Raw genomic sequence first — 14376 nt, 5'->3', positions numbered from 1 at the left:
AGTTGTAGGGGGTAAGAGTTGGCGAGGAGGTGAATTGAGAGGGGGGGCGGGGGAGGCGAATGGTTGCCAGAGAGGGGAGTGAGGGAGAGTTGTACGAGGGGGGGGGGGCACACTGTAGAGAAAGGGGGGTGTGTCCAGCCCTCCCTATTGAGAGGAGGGGGGTTTAAATAGGAGAGCAACATGAAGGTTTTGCTATGCATGTACGCATGAGAGGGAGAGAACGAGTCAACACCATCTTGTGCAGGGAGGAAGAAGACATCGAGTACGTGGCCGGTGTGTCATTGTCGGTAGCCAAGTGGAGAAAAAGACAAGGCAACCAACTATGTAATAGCATGGGTTGTGGCTGGTGGAGGAGAAGATAAGGCAAGTTTGCGCCAACAAAGGAGAAAACGACGAGGATGGGAGGGTGGTCGTTGGCTGTTGATTGCTCCTCCTTTATATTTATATATATATTTTAAGGGAAGGTTACCACACATGAGAAAATATGGGATTTTACAACATTGGGCGAATGACTCAACTTTGCCACGTGTGCACTCCCCTATTCCACAACTAAGTCTCTAGGGGGCCTTGTGAAAAAGGGCTGTTAGCGCACACACGTGTGGAGTGAGGCCAAAGTTCACACGTGGCAGGCTTTGATTACTAATGTGACGAAGAGAGATCACAACTCCCGCCTTTTCTGAGCTTTTTCGTGAATCGAAACTGCCTTGAAGATAGGCTTACTTCCTGTTGCAGAAAATGCGTAAACTTTGAAAGACATCAACATAGGGACAACAGAAGCTTCAGTTTATCCGAGACTCCAGGTGCTCAATTTTAATGCTTCAGAAGAATCCTCTAATTTTTATTTTTGAGCAAAGTAGTAAAAAAAAAGCCTGAAAAGAGAGCTGTGCCAGTCCACATACCAGCCATCGTCACCTTATTTATTTGGGAGACACACCCGCGGCGCGCGCACACACATACACATACACACATTCACACACAATTTCAGAAAAACAATCTTTGCACGGTCAACCAATGACCATATTAGTCTGTCCATTTACAAGCTTTTTTAGAAGCCAGATTGCATATTTTTGAGATAAAATTGTTCTGTTTGAATAAACTGCCTGTCTCTGTTCTTTGAACTCCTTTTTAGGTGCATACAAGATAAGCTTAATTTCATGCCCGCACACACACACATATATATACATGTATATATATATGGATATACATGCATATATTGTATATACATGTATGTATGTATATGGAGAGAGAGAGAGAGAGAGAGAGAGAGAGAGAGAGTATATATATATATATATATATATATATATATATATATATATATGGAGAGAGAGAGAGAGAGAGAGAGAGAGAGAGAGAGAGAGAGAGAGAGAGTATACACACACACACACCTAACTTCGGACGCGTAGAGTGGAACCTGTTGGAAATAAGTGCACACTAGGTGTACTATCTCTAGTCTACATTTGTCTAGTTTCAGTTTTGTCTTGAGTCTTGAGTGTGTGCCATGTGGCACCTCTACATTTATCCCATAAGCACTCTCGCTCATGGTCTTGTACTTGGCCCTATTTATTCAGGGGTCACATCAATGGAAAGTATCTCTCAGTTTTGCTTCATTCCTTTGCAGTCTTTTTTTTTTTCCGAGAAAAGATCCTTTCATTAGTTATGTAAAACAAACGCCCGTAGGGCTACAAAAGAGATCTCTCCTGCTCCTAACAGAGAGAAGAGCAGTGAAAACATCATGGCAGCCCGGGAGACTCTCCCTAGGTGCTGCAAAATACAAACATCAGTCTAAAGAACTGAGCGGCTAAATCATACAATAGGGGGGGGGAAGAGCCAAACAGGTGGCCTGTAGTGCCAACGGGGGGATCCCGTGTGTAGGGTGTAGAATGGGCCGCAGCGCCAAGTGGTGTGAAAGGCCTGGCGCCGTAAGATCGCCTCATCCGAGTCTCCCCGGATGCGGTCGTACTGTCCTCGCAGGGTGTGGATCAACTCCTGCCAAATCCCCCGAACAGTCTCTGCTGGTGGCTCTAATCTCCCCTCAAAGGCCGTAAAGCACCGGGCCCTCCAGGTGAACCAGATGGTAAGGCTGCTGAGGAGCTCCCATCGTAAATCCCTCTCCTGTGTCCAGCTGGCGGACGAGAAATCCGGCGCCGGAACCAGGCGAGGCTGGCCCCTAATAAATCTGATGGCCTGACTGCCCTGCTCCATCTCATAGCCCATAGCAGGCCCTGACGAAGTCGACCAAGCAGCGGCACCCCACGTAAACATACCCTCTGGAGAGAGGGGGGCCAGAATACGCAGCATCCGCAGCCAAATCTGCTGTGCCTGAGGGCAGTCCCAAAGGCAATGTCTCTGTGTCTCCATAGGGTGGCCGCATCGGACGCAGGCCGCCGGAAGACCGCTGTAAACAAGCCAAGTGCCAACTGCTGAGCCCCTGTGGGCGACCAGCCACTGAAAAGCCGAGATCCTGCGGGCCTGTCGACTAGCCCAGAGCCGAGCCCAAAAATCCTCCAGGAACTCCTGTGATAGTCCCTGCAATCGCCAATGCCCCGCTGCCGCTGGAGAAACCGTCCTCCTCGCCGTCAAAATATGTCGTCCCAGCCGAACAGTATACTGGAAAAAGGTGATCTCAGTGGCCTCAAGGGATGCATAAGGATCATGCCACTCGTACTCCCCGGGGTCCCACTGTAGCCGGGCCAAGGGGCGCGCTGCATAAGCCCATATGCGCCAATCCGGGAGCACGTCAGCAGGGTCAGGGTCAATATGCCACTTCCGAGAAGCGGCAGCCACTACCCGAATCCTCTGAAAGGTGCACTCTGCAACCAAAGGCGACTCCACCTCCACTCTCTGGAGTCTGCCCTCATCCTGAATCTCATAATAGAGGCATCTGCCATCCTCAGTGCTAGCTCTGACAGCAATCAGGATCTCCAACTGTGTAAAGGCTCCCATCCACCGTGGGGCCACTGGCTCGAGAGGTGTGAACCACTCCTCTGTAAGTGCCTCCTGAATATCATCCCTCATAATCAACCCCCCTCTGAAGTGACTCAGCCTCTCCACCTGAGTCTCCTCTGGTAGACTGCAGAAAGCCTGCCAGTCTCCAAAACTACGAGCTGGGCCTGCCGCTAAAGGTCCCCAGGCTAGACGAGGCCGAGAACCCAGCATATGACCCTGCTCTGTACGAACCGCTGGGCTCCAGATGAGCGGCTGCCTGGCCCGCTCCTCAACACAAGAAGGAGGCCGCTGAGAGAGCCCCGGTCTCAGCAGCTCCCAAGCTCTCAGGATACTCAAAGCAAATCTGTCCTCCCATCCTCTACTGAGGCCTGTCCTCCTCATCTCTATGAAGATCCAGCGAATCTCTGGTGCCCAAGTACCCCCTGCAGGAGGCGCCCGGGCCTGCAGTCGCTGCAAGAGGAGCTCTTTCCAAGGCTCAGCGCCTGGAAGCAACCCCCGAACAATAAGCTTCCCCAATAGGGCTCTACTCTGATCGACTGGATCGATAATGCCCAAACCGCCCTGAGCCAGCGGAAGTGTAATAACTGCCCATGCAACCTTTGCCTGAGCTGGCTGACCGTCCCGCCCAGACCACAGAAAGTTCCTGATCAGCCTCTGTACCTGGCTGATGCAAGAGCTCGAGAAAATCCAGCAAGACGTAATGTACCACATAGTCGCTAACAGCACCTGATTTGCCACCACCACCCTCCCAGCCAAGGATAGTCGAGCTGTACTCCAATACAATAGCTTCTTCCGAATGCTCAGAAGAAGCGGGGCAATCTGCTGCTCAGGTGACAAATCGAGGCCAATCTGGCATCCCAAATACCGCACTGCTGTGCCTGGAGGAATCCATCTAAAACCGGGGTCCGGGCTCCATGCCGGAGTGGGAGCACTACTGATCCAAAAGGCCACTGTCTTGCGCCAATTGATCAATGCTCCCGAAGCTGCACTAAAAACCTGGAGCGACTGCTCTGCCCGAATAAGATTGGCCTCTTGGCCATGCAAAAATAAGCCCGTGTCGTCAGCAAACTCAGCATCAAGCAAGTCCTCCCCCCGGACTGGGAGCTGGAGTCCTCTCAAACCAACCTCCTCTGCCGTCAAATACATACTCATAGCCTCCGCAAAGAAGAGAAAAAGGAAAGGGGCGAGAGGACACCCCTGACGGACTGATCTGGTCAGCTCAAAACTCGGCCCCCGACCTCGTGCAATCAGCACCTGGTTGCGAGCTGTGGAATATAAAGCTGCCACCCCTCTGATCCATCCTGGCTCAAAGCCCAGGCGTAGCATAGTGCCCTCTAAGAATCCCCAGTCAACTCTATCGTATGCCTTCTCAAAATCGAGAAGCATCACGACCAAGTCCTCGCCAAGAAACCTGGCTCGGGCCGTCGCCTCCCAGAAAGTAAAGATGTTGTCAAGGATACTGCGCTCCTTGACAAATCCTGTCTGAGTAGCATGAATCAACTCCCCCAGGAAGGGCTGGATCCTCAAACTCAAGGCCTTTGCTAAGACCTTGTATACAGTATTGAGGATCGTAATAGGCCTCCAGTGCCGAATGTCATCCGATACTCCCTCCCCCTTGGGGATAAGATAGATCAAGCCCTCTGAAAAGCTCTGCGGCATCACCCCAGTGTCCAAAACATGCTGAAAGCCCCTGCGGAGGCCTGGCCCCAAAAGGTCCCAATAGCGCATAAAAAAGGCCGGCGTCAGTCTGTCCTCCCCTGGGCAACTATGACGCGGCAGGACCCTCAAGGCCTCGGCAAGCTCAATCTCTGACAGAGGCGCACCTAGAACTGTGCGCATATGGTCTGTGACCCTCCTCTGCACATGGGCCCACACAGTCTGTCTGCATACATCTCGATCCTCAGTGGCAGGCTCCGCTGAAAGCAGGTCACTATAAAAAGCAGTGGCAATGGCTCTGATCTCCCCGAGCTCAGTAGCTATCGATCCATCCGGTCTACCAAGCTGGCGAACTCCTGCTCGCGCATGACGGGGTCCAGTGATCTCAAAAAACTCCCCAGTCACTCTATCACCAAGCTGCGTCCACTGAGAGGCCTGACGACGATAGTAAAACTCATGTCTCTGCTCCTCTACCTCTCTAACCTCCTGGCGTGCCTGGCCCAGCTGGGACGCCACCCACTCACATGCAGGTTGCTGCTCCTGAAGGCGCTGTAGCGAAGCAAGGCTGCGTCTCAGCCGTTGCTCCCGCTCGCGAATCTCTCCCAGTCGTGTCAAAGCTGCAGCATGTAGAAAAGAGCTAAGATCAATGAGTCCCTGGGCACACTGGCCCGCTGCATCCTGGTCAGAGCACTGACTATCATGCCAGATCCTCTCAATGTCCTCAGCGAGACTGGGATCTGCAAGTACCCTCTCTGGGATCCTCAATTGCAAGCTGGGCTCCCGTGTCCCCTCCTCCAATGTCAATATAACTGGCGCATGATCTGAAAATGAGGTGCCAGCAAGAATGCCGACGGAGCCCCCTCGCTCCCCTAACCAATCGCCCACATAAAAGCGATCAAGCCGAGATAGATTAGTCCCTCCCTGCCGGCGATCCGACCGAGAGAAACTAAGACTGTCCTGAGACCGGGAGAAAGCCCCATGCTGCCATGCATCTGTGATCCTCAGTGACATGCAAAACCGGTCCCAAGCTGCAAGCTCCGTGCCATGCACTGTAACATGACTGCCTCCACCCCTATCTGCCGGGTCCTCGAGCATGTTGAAGTCTCCCCCAACACACCAATGTGCGGCCTCTGGCAATGCATCTGTAGCCTGAGTCCAAAACTCTGCTCTGGCACTAGCATGATTGGGCGCATAGATGTTGAGCACACCCAATAGCTCATCATGCATCCTCAGAATGACATACTGTGCTCTACCAGGCACAATGATCCCTCGATCCACAATGGCCTGCCGCCATACATCTGCAATAACCATGCATACTCCTCCCTGTCCACCCAAAGGACCAAACCCTGCAGACCAAAAAGTGTCCCATCTACCAGGCATCACCGAACCATATCTCCGGATCCTGCTCTCACCCAAATGGTGCTCCTGCATCATCAGAATGTCAATGCTGCCACCAACCAGGCATCTCTGAAGCTCCTGCCTCAAGCAACCTCGATAGCGTATAAAGTGTGCTCCGCCAAGGCCCTGTACATTCCATGAGATGATCCTCATGGATGCCCTGCTGAGGTGGATGCTGTCTCAGCCGTACGGCGGGCCTTCGCAAGCGGCTTGGATGGAGAGTAGTCCCCATCCGAACGGCTGCGAGTCTGCCCACCCGGTGTACTGCAAGAATCCCGGATCAGGCGCCAGTGGCTGTGGCCCATGGCAACTGCCTCCTGCTCTGATAGAGAAACCTCGTGTATATTCACATAGCCAGGGTCGCGCGCCAAGTCTGCCACTATACGCACGACCAAATGCCGAATCCCTGAGGTATCCACACTCCCGGGATCCAAGAAAAAGTGAGCCAACTCCCAAAGTCGGCCTATCACATCAGTCACCTCCAAATCGCTCATGTGGTGAGAAAACTCAACTGCTTGAGTCTTCAAAGTGCTGAGAGCGAGCTCTAGAGTCCACTCCCGATCACAAGGTCCACATAGAGGGAACGAGAAGGCCACCGCTGAATCTAGTGCCTCCTCCCCGCGGGCCGGAGGTATCACTACATGTACTCGAATGGGTGCTGGCTCATGGGGGCCCTCTGCTCCAAAAAGCCGTGTAAAGGTATAATCAAAGGCCTCCGAGCGCTGTCTAATGCCAAGGCGACTCAGCCGACTGCGGATAGATGAAATCCGTGAGGCCCTAATCGGCATAGGTCTCCTCTGTGATGCTCGAGCGAGGTCAGTGCTCAGCGCTCTCCGGACTGCAGGTGAGCGCCAGGGAACTGCCAGGGTCTCCCGGGAAGGTGAGGCGGGCGGAGGGGGAGGAGGGGGAGGCGAGGGAGGTGGAGAGGGAGCCGCTGCCGAAACCGGAGCGGAGGCGGGAGGAGGCGAAGGTGGAGAAGAGGCGGTGGGAGGGGACGGGGGTGGGGGGGGTGAAGAAGGGGGAGCTGGCATCTCCTGGTCCTCAGTCGCTGCAGGGGACTCCTCCTGAAGGGGAGCAAAGCTGTTCCTCACGGGAACCCAGTGAGGCTGAGACTGTGGCTGCTGCTGCAGCGGTCTCTGGGCGTGCTGCTGTGGCTGTCTCCCTCGGCGGCGCCCCTGTCCAGGCTGCCACTCCGAGGTCTCTGTGGCCTGAGCAGGTGTCCCGGAGGCAGCCTGCCGAGCCGAATCTGTGGGCGGGCCATCAGTAGCCTGCTACTGTGGTGGTGAGGGTCGGGGTCTCCTGCGAGGGCAAGCCTTGGCCAGATGACCAACCTGCCTGCAAATGAAGCACTGGTTCGGGAGCCCCGAGAACTCCACTCTCTGATCTATCCACCCCCCCCTATCCTAGGTAGCTGAATGACCTTAGGAAGGGAGGAGATGTCAGATACCAACACTCTGACCGAAGGTAACCCAGCTGCTCTGGCCACCACTGAAGCTGCTGAGGGGCCCGTCTCAAGAACCGAGCCCACCAATGCTCCGAGCCTGGAGAGGAGCGGAAGATACTCCCGGCGGAGACCAGGGAAACAAACTGTAATATGGAAGAGGCGCTCTCCCTGCTCCGCCGCAGCTGGGTCAAATCCATGCTGCCAAGGCCTGAAGAAAGCCCGAGCACCCCTGATGTCCAGAGGACTCATGGCAAGGACCTTGGCCATGCTCTGGGCGGCCTCAAACTCGATCTGATAATGTCCCCGGCCCAAGAGCTGTACATCCAGGATCTTGCCCACATCTGCTAGAAGGCGGGCCTGAAGAAGATCCCTGATCTCCCCTCTGCTGGGGCGAGTGCCGACTATACGGCAGATGGTGGAATGAGCCTGGAGGCGTTCCACCTCTGCGGTGAGGCTCGCTTCCTCTTCCGGCGAAAGAGAAAGCCTGATGGGGATGTCCTCGGGGGCGGGCGAGGGGGCTGCGGATGAGTCCCTCTGAGGCGAGGCGGGAGGAGTCTCCATCAGAGTCTGAAGCTCAGGCGAAGGCGAAGGCGAGGCGAAAATGGGGAACCTGCAAGAAATGGGCTGCACACGAGGAGGCGGAAGACCGGAAGAAGAGGAAACCCCCGGGGGGTGAAGAAAGGCACGAAAGCGAAGGGAGGGGGCGAACAAACCCCAAGGAGAAGCCCTGGGGGGGGGGGGGGGGGGGGGGGGGGGGGGGGCGGCAGCAACAAAAAGGGGGGGGCGGGGCAGTGCTGAGAGGAGGCGGGCGCAAGCAGGCGGAGAGGGGGGGGGGACGAATCAGGCGAAAAAAGGGGGGGGGGAGGGAGGGCGAATGGGCGAGGAGGGAGGGGGGGGGGGGGGGAGAAAAGGTGCGAAGAGGCTAGGAGGGGGGGGGGGGATGAGATGGCGAAAAGGGGGGAGGCGCAGCAGCAGCGAGGAGGGGGGGCGCAAGCAGGCAGGACCGCGAAGGGGGGGGGGGGGGGCGCAACGGCGAGCAGAAGGGGGGGAGCAAGAAGCGAAGGCGGCGACGAAGGGCGAGCAGCGGGAGCTTCAGCGAGCAAGATCGATTAGAGTCTTCGGAATGCCCATTCCTTTGCAGTCTTCCTCATGTTTTAGTTTAGTATGATACCATGCTAGATTTCTAACATGGTATCAGAGCCATGAAGATCCCTCTTCTCTCCCCTCAGTCTGCTGCAACCATAGCTGCGTCATCTCCATCTTCTCCTTTCAGTTTACCTCTCCCAGATATCCTCTACCTCTGCCCCGCTATCCTTCTCCGACATCTGCCCCAAAAATCTGCGCGCCATTTCCTGTTTCTGCCCACCGGCTGCTCCTGTTGGCCTCTACATCTGGCCGCACCTCTTCAGTTGCAGTTTGTGCTGCTCCTGCTCATGCGCAATCTCTGCCCCGCCATATTTCTGTCGCCACGATTCAGCTCCAGCCTGCTGCAAATCTGCGCCATCTTCCCTTGGACTGCGCCCCCTTCTACGCCTCTGCCTCTTCATCTCCAGCAAGGTCTGCGCTACATCTGCCCCGCCATCTCCTTCTGGAACTGCTCGCTTGTCTCCTCAGCCTCTGGCCGCTCCTGTCTGCCCCGCCATTCTCTCATTGCTGCGTGTTCGTGGAGCTGCTGTCTATACCAGGCCGGGTGCTGCTGTTCAGTCAGTTTGTGCCTCATCATCTTCTCCTCCGGCCTCCACTCCAACTTCCATGTCTCCATCTTCTACTCCAGCAACCTCTACAGCAGCAGCTCAAGGCACTCTCCATCTAAGAAGTATTTTCAGTCTACTCTCTATTTCTTGAAAAATCAAAAATCTCAGTTCTGAATTTCATTTACTTCTCTATCTTGTACGGGATTAGACACTGCCAAATATGGTAAGACCTTCCCATCTCTCTCATAATTGTCTATGCTTTCATGCTATCCACCACCATTGATCACCAATGATGTAGATCATGGGGTAATGTCATGACTATTTGTCTACATGGACTTATCTTTGTCCCTATCCAAGAGGCACCCCTGCATTACTCACTCTAGCAAGAGGATTGCCCTTGAGGAGGGATTATCAGTCAAGGTCCATCTCTCTGTCTATCTACAATCAGTCAGTCTCTCTGTCTATGTGTCTATCTTGTGTGATCTTACAGTCACATGTCTCTGACACTCTGTCTATCAGTCTATATGCCTCTCTTTTGTGGATTAGCTACCCACATTCTCTTGGCATTTTCTGTCTATGTCCCCATTTATCTTCTATCTGTCAGACTCTCTCATGTCTATTTGACAGTCTCTCTCTCTGTGGGACCACTCTACTGGCTGATTGCCTCTCTCTCTCTCTGTCTGTCTATGATCCACTCTTGTACCTACCCTTGTGGACCCATATGAGGATATCACTTGAGGAGGGGTGTCTCAGGATCTTTATCTGTCATGTCTTATGTCTTGTCTCTCAGTCTATAGGTCTTTATGTCTGTCTTCTAGTCTTGTCTTTCTGTCTTCCTCCTAGTGTCCACTTAAGGAGGGTGTTGGAAATAAGTGCACACTAGGTGTACTATTTCTCTAGTCTACATTTGTCTAGTTTCAGTTTTGTCTTGAGAGTCTTGAGTGTGTGCCATGTGGCACCTCTACATTTATCCCATAAGCACTCTCGCTCATGGTCTTGTACTTGGCCCTATTTATTCAGGGGTCACATCAATGGAAAGTATCTCTCAGTTTTGCTTCATTCCTTTGCAGTCTTTCTCATGTTTTAGTTTAGTATGATACCATGCTAGATTTCTAACAGAACCTTGGTTGACTCATCCTAGATTGGGCTCACACAAGACCAATTTTCACTCCAGGTCTTGCACTTTCTTGTTCGGATATGTCTATGTGGCATCCAAGTGCGGGATGCACGTGACATCCCCATTTGCTTAACTTGACGGAAGTTACATAGTCTTTGAATAGTTCATCAATAAAGCCAGATAGTCTTTGAAGAATTCTTTGTCACGCCAAACCGCTTCGTGGGTCCCTCGGTCTTGAAACTTCATGAGGAATTGTCTTTGTCCTTGACCTGAGCCATGACTTGAGCCATGCTTGAAGGGGTGCAAAAGGATCTATTCTGGAACCATCACTTTAGCTTCATCAACTATGTTTGGTTCCGCTTCGTCTTTCACTTTGGAAGGGATTGGATCTGCATATTGTTTTAGCCAACTGACATGGAACACATCATGCATAGTCCAACTCGGAGTTAGCTTCAACTTCATTGAAACCTCGTTGATTTTTCTCTTGATAGGAAAAGGTCCGAAGCTCTTGAACAATAATTTTGGGCATCGCTTGCTCACCTGTTTTAATCTTTGCTTCATAATCCGAAGATAAACCCAATCTCCTTCCGAGAACTTCACATCCTTTTGGTCTTTGTTGGCCTGTGAAGTGTAGGCCTCTTGTGCTTTAGCCAACTTGTCTTTAATTGATTCCAAAATTCCCTGATAAGTCTCCGTCATTCTGTTTGCTTCAAGTACTGAAGACCAGGTTCTGGTCAATAGCGAATGAAATGCTGCTTCATATGGAGTCTTGCCAATAGGCTGAAGGAAATGAATCTTTCAAAAGTACTTTAACTAAAGGTAAATATGATTCCCACTTACCTTGTTGATCGTGGACATAACATTTCAGCATATCAAAGACTAACTGGATTTCTATTTGGCCATCAATCTGTGGGTGAAATGCATTGGAAAAATTTAGTTTAGTATCAAAATTATTAAACAATGCTCTCCAGAAATGACTGGTGAACTTGGGATCTTGGTGTGACACTATGGTCCTAGGAATTCCGCTAATCGGGTACCAATGCTGAATGAACAAATGGGCAATGTCTTCAGTGGTCACATTGGCCCTGCATGAAATAAGCATAACAAATTTGCTAAATCTATCAACAATAGTTAAGCACTGAATATTATGCTTACCTGGGTTGGAAGACAGATTTGTGACAAAGTCCATCGATATATCTTGGAAAGGTCCTACGAGAATTGATAAAGGTTGTAATAACCCTATCTTCTTTCCATGAGGAGCTTTCACTTTCTGACAAACGTCACACTGTTACACATGAGTGAACACATGTGTAATGTGTTACACATGAGTGAACACATTACACCTTATTCTTGGCCATAAATTAATGATGGGGATCCAATTTGAATTCCTGTTTGGTTTTCCTAGCATATCAAGAGACATGACACCTAGCATCCTATCAACTCTAGGCTATCGGAGAAGTCCCTCTTCAGCAGTTAGCCAACATATGTGTAGTCCTACAGCTATCTGGACTTGCATCAGTGGCCCGAAGAGTCTTGTGTAATGCCTTGGGATTAGTGGATACTTAGCTGATGTATGGTCTTCCTCGTCCTTGTGTTGGGCATTCATATTGCTTGTTTTCTCAAGCATTGTACAACATTCTCCAAAGAATAATATAAGCAAATACTCCTGCTTGCAAAGGGGAGGGAGAGGGGGGGCTTGAATGGGTATTTGGGATCCAATAAGGTGTCATCTACTTCACTCCCTCATTCTCTTCTCTATTTACTGTGTGAATTTGGATACTAAAGATTCTCACCACATAAAGGAATAAAGAAGGCCATGTGCGTTACCACGATCAACCTAGTGCATGTAACAAACTCTATACCCTGAATCACTAATTTTGCACCCCGAGCTTCAAACTTGAGACTCATCGTCATTCCTATGCCAACTTCCTCAACCTTCTTGTCTACTGAAGTCAAGACGAAACGGGCTTGCCGAGTGGCCTATTCCATGATCACATCATCCGTGCTGCCGTTGTCAAACAAGACAACGACTCTTTGGCCACCTATGTAGCCAAAGGTCTTGAGCAATTCATTGCGCTCATACTCCTGGTCTTGGACGCTCTTCTGCTCATCTTCGAGCTCTTGGCTAACGATTGCACCAACCGAAGAACTAGGGACTGTGTTTGTGTGGGGATTGGGCTCACCACGGAAGCTGTGGAGGCTGGGGTGGTCGTCTGTGGAGTGGTAGTTTTCTTTGGACAATCCTTAGAAGTGTGTTCTTTTGTGTGACAAAAGAAACACCTACCCTCCTTCTTGTACTGAGTTGTCTCCTCTACATTGAGGTTCCCGTTGGTCTTGAGGGCCTGAGCTTTTTGGTCTGGAGTAAACTTGGGCGCATTAGTCGAGTTCTTGGAGCTAGAGGCTACCGTGCTCTATATTGGTGAAGACTCTGTCTGGTTCTGGTCTTTTTCCCCCCGAGGTGGGTGCTTGGGCGTGGAAGGCTGGGAAGTCTTGGGCTTTCTACCATTGTACTACATTTCTACATTCTGTGCATGCGAGAGTGCATCCTCGAAGGTGGCTAGTTGAAACATACGCACCTCCCACTGGGTTTGTGTGTCAAGGCCATAAAGGATGTGTCCTTTCTTGTCCTTGTCAGATATGCCCAATTGCAAACATAAGTTCGAAATCTTATTGGCAAACTGTAGGACTGGTTGCGCGTTTTGACGCGTCCCCCTAAACTCGCCGCTTAAGATCGAGGATAAACTCGTCCCAGACATAAGTCGACATACCTAGTCTGGTTTGGGCATGAGCCCACTGGGTCCACCAAGGAATGGTCTCACCTTCCAAATACCAACTAGCCAAGATCACTCTGTCAGTATTATTCTTTCTAACTGCAACAAAATAAGCTTCAAATTGATGCAACCAGGAATAAAGGGTTGTGGGGTTGAGTTTACCATTATACTTATTGAAGTTCATCCTCTCGGGAGGATGACTCGTGGAAGCCACTGGTGTTGCTCTTGTGTCTAAATCCGCAAGAAATCTTTCGTGCTCCACGCATTGCCTGGCGTTGTCTTGTGCAGCAGGGCCTCTGTGATATGCAGCGGAAGTCTTTGTATTGGAAGATCCTGTCACACAAATGCTCACACCGTCTTCTGTATCCTGAGTTTTGTGGGTTTAGCAATCCAGTTTAATACTTCAAACTTTAAAGAGATACGAGAGAGAGGGATTTGAGAACTGTACACTAGAGTGGGTCCCAAATTACCCACTGAAGGGCCCCCTATCCCGATAACGAGATAGTATTTGCTTTATTTCTTTAGAGAGAATCACTGTGGACTGTTGATAAGCCAAACACAAGATCTTGGAGGATCGGAAGCTTGGCTGAACTGTACACGGCTGTAGAAACACCATGATGAACTGATCTCGAGCCTATGCACTCTTCCCAAGGGCATGAGGAAGGGCTGCACACCTGAGGCTGAGAAAAGGAGATGGTGGACTGTTCTAAGCTATGTTAGAATGCTGTAAATGCTTATGAATGCTGTGTTACCTTCACCAGAGGGCTGGTGTATGACTGGATGATGTACTGAAGGCTGGATACTGATGTAAACTGATGATTCAGGGCTGAGAAGTGCTGTAGACTGAAACGCAGACCTGTAGGGATGATGCTGGACTGAAACGCAGGCTGAATGCTGATGCTGGACAAAAAACGCAAGCTGAATGCTGATGCTGGACAGAAAACGCAGGGCTGTAGACTGAATTCTGGCCTGAATAGATGTTGAAAGCAGGCGACTGTTCACATGCAGAAAACGCAGGTATCTTATGCTGATTTGGGGCTGATCTGATGCGCTTATGGCTGTAGGGCTGCTGAAGATGCATGCATTGGAGAACCAAGGTTGGCTGAAGCAAACTCAAGCACTCCAAGGGCTGGATGAGACTAGTCTAGTGCTGAAGGCAAGGGAACTCCTAGGGCTGAGGAGGAAAGCTCTTAGCACACTGAAGACTGAATGAGAAACTAAGCCCTATGCAAGCCTATTTATACTAACTAGAGGTTGGTCAAGTTGGTTGGTCATTTATTTAATAAAGTTTATATTTATAAATGATAATAAATGCTAAATAAATACCAGAAAATATGGGAAAAATACCAC

General features: G+C 51.1%; 1 protein-coding gene across 4 annotated transcripts in view; it reads left to right on the top strand.

The window, feature by feature from the left end:
• Nucleotides 1–656: 656 nt before the first annotated feature.
• Nucleotides 657–14376, top strand: part of PMS1 (DNA mismatch repair protein) — a 76169-nt gene continuing 62449 nt past the window's right edge. For 3 of the 4 annotated variants that reach the window (XR_015263620.1, XM_086783853.1, XM_086783855.1), the window contains exon 1: nucleotides 657–800. The gene's annotated coding sequence lies outside the window, so the exon portion shown is untranslated. Of the gene's footprint in view, nucleotides 801–10972; nucleotides 11075–14376 lie in introns of those variants that run through there. The other variant, XM_086783854.1, reaches the window with a different exon arrangement.

The sequence above is a fragment of the Cibotium barometz genome, chromosome 46, assembly GCF_041138505.1.
Source record: "Cibotium barometz isolate CiBa-2024 chromosome 46, ASM4113850v1, whole genome shotgun sequence".
Lineage (NCBI taxonomy): Eukaryota > Viridiplantae > Streptophyta > Polypodiopsida > Cyatheales > Cibotiaceae > Cibotium > Cibotium barometz.
Note: the sequence above shows the minus strand (reverse complement) of the source record. Positions and strands in the feature narration are given on the sequence as shown.